At 39.8% G+C, this 2621-nt stretch overlaps 1 pseudogene; it reads left to right on the top strand.

The window, feature by feature from the left end:
* The first annotated feature begins 1023 nt into the window (after positions 1-1023).
* On the top strand, positions 1024-2385 carry LOC118892967 (annotated as a pseudogene).
* The last annotated feature ends 236 nt before the right edge of the window (positions 2386-2621 follow it).

Genomic DNA, 2621 nt, shown 5'->3' with positions numbered 1-2621 from the left:
TTGCCTCCTTTATCATAGATTAATTGACCATAGTGAGTGGGTTTATTTCTGGGCTTTCTATCCTGTTCCATTGATCTATGTGTCTGTTTTTGTGCCAGCACCATACAGTTTTGATTACTGTAGCTTTGTAGTATAGTCTGAAGTCAGGGAGCAAGATTCCTTAGAGATTTTATTTTAATCAAATTAAATCATTGCTCTTACAAATTTTATTTCAACAAGAATTGTGTTTTATTATATGTCTGCTTAGAAGTACTTTCCAAAATCTTTTTGGTAACTTGAAACCTTAGAGTTATACAAAGTTAAATAATAGATATCCATTAAATATGTAGATCATTTCCAAATAATATAAAATATTGAAACATTAATTACTAAACATAGCTTTAAGTTTATTTTGACTTCTTATTTATACAGGAAACTAAAGATATTTGGTTCTATGAACAAAGATGATCTTTTTGTCATATTGAGAAATTGTACTATGAGGGCAGCATGAGTCTCTAGAAACTGTGAGATGATGTATTGATAAATTTGCTAATCTACTACACAGTGCTGGTCTATGACAGTTCACAATTGTCTACTTCCTAGTTTTCTCTGGGAAATAAAGGTTACTAAGGGTTCAAAATTATAATCAATATATGTAAATGAAGCTACTAGAAATAATAAGGGTGAAGAAGAAAACTCTGAATGCAAAGTATTCAAGGAATGTAGGATTGTGTTTGTTAAGAAAAAAAAAAAAAAGAGTAATTCTGTCCAAAAGTAGTTGTTTAAAGATTGTTCCATTGGCACTGCGAAGACGTGTGCAGGAGTGCGCCCCCCGGCCGCTGCAGCCCCTCGCCGCCGCGGTCACCTCGCTTCTCCGCGCCTCGGTCGGGACCCAGCCAGCCCGGGCGCCGCGCTGCCGCCCGGACGGGCCCTCCAGCATCTCCCGGCGTCCGGGACCCCCGCCCGGCCGCTTGCCCGCCGCCCGCCGGCCGCACAAGTCCCCGGAGCCTGGCCTAGGGCGGGCGGCGGCTCGGCGGCATCCCCATGGCCGCGGCCGGCTGGCGGGACGGCTCCGGCCAAGAGAAGGAGCGGCTCGTGGTGGTCGGCGGGGGCGGCGCGGCAAGTCGGCGCTCACCATCCAGTTCATCCAGTCCTATTTTGTAACGGATTATGATCCAGCCGTCGAGGATTTCTACCCAAAGCAGTGCGTGACAGATGACCGGGCAGCCCGGCTAGATATTCTGAATACAACGGGACAAGAGCAGTTTGGAGCTATGAGAGAACAGTATATGAGAACTGGCGAGGGTTTCCTGTTGGTCTTTTCAGTCACAGATAGAGGCAGTTTTGAAGAAATCTATAAATTTCAAAGATTCTCAGAGTAAAGGATCGTGATGAGTTTCCAATGATTTTAATTGGTAATAAAGTAGATCTGGATCCTCAGAGACAGGTAACGCAGGAAGAAGGACAGCAGTTAGCGCGACAACTTAAGGTAACATACATGAAGGCGTCAGCAAAGATTAGGATGAATGTAGATCAAGCTTTCCATGAGCTTGTCCGGGTTATAAGGAAATTTCAAGAGCAGGAATGTCCTCCTTCACCAGAACCAACACGGAAAGAAAAAGACAAGAAAGGCTGCCACTGTGTCATTTTCTAAGAATCCCTTGAATTTTAGCTACAAACTGCCAGGAAAAGCCCTCATCTTCTCCTTCTCTCCTTACAGTTTACATCACGTTGGTACCTTTCTAGCCTTAGATAAATGATCACCGTGGTAGCCTTAGACCAAGAAGCTGGCTAATCTACTTTCCATGAAGCTAATCCAATGGTCATTCAAGACAGATTTAAAGGAAACACTAAGGCTGCTTCAAAGATTGATTCCTTTAAAATGGATATCTATATACACAGACACATTCTTTTTTTAAGGGCTTACTTTTAATAAGGATGAATCAGCTTTGGAACCTAAGCTGTTTGCCAAGCTGAAGTCATAGGTTGTGAAATAACTTTTAACTTCTGGAATCATATCGCCTACTGTTACTCTAAATAGAAACATAGGGAGTTTTTTTTAAATGTGAATTTTTGCCTATCTCTAAAAATTTTGATGTCAACTTTAGTTAACCTTAAATACACTGAATTGAATTCACAAAAGTGAGACATCTCAGACCTTTACTGATGCTATAGCCTTTGTTTTCCAGTGGCCAAAATACCAAAATGCCTATTGTATTTATAGGTTAAAAACTGCATGTAAAGCCTTTACTATTATTCCTAAAGATAATATTCTATGTGGCCAAATATTTGGACTCATTCTGGACTTAGGCATTTTAGTGTTCTTGGTTTTTTAATTTAACTCTTTTCACAGCCATGTTGAGAGTAAAAATAAATAATTTCTGTCTGTCTTCCTTTTCAAGTATTTCTGGGTAAGGGATTCAAAAAAACTAAAACTGTTTTTGTTTATAATATAAAATATGGAATTGATCTTTCCAGGGTCAGAGATGATTAACGTTTTGCTATATACTTTTATACGTTATTTTCTTATCAAACTAGTTAACAAATATTTTTATATGTTTGTAAGCAAATATGCTCTCACAGCATACCTCGTATATATGTAAAGATAAGTATTTAATTCTCACTGTTCACTTTTAGCTGAC

Source organism: Balaenoptera musculus, chromosome 3 (genome assembly GCF_009873245.2).
Source record: "Balaenoptera musculus isolate JJ_BM4_2016_0621 chromosome 3, mBalMus1.pri.v3, whole genome shotgun sequence".
In the NCBI taxonomy this organism is placed as follows: domain Eukaryota; kingdom Metazoa; phylum Chordata; class Mammalia; order Artiodactyla; family Balaenopteridae; genus Balaenoptera; species Balaenoptera musculus.
Note: the sequence above shows the minus strand (reverse complement) of the source record. Positions and strands in the feature narration are given on the sequence as shown.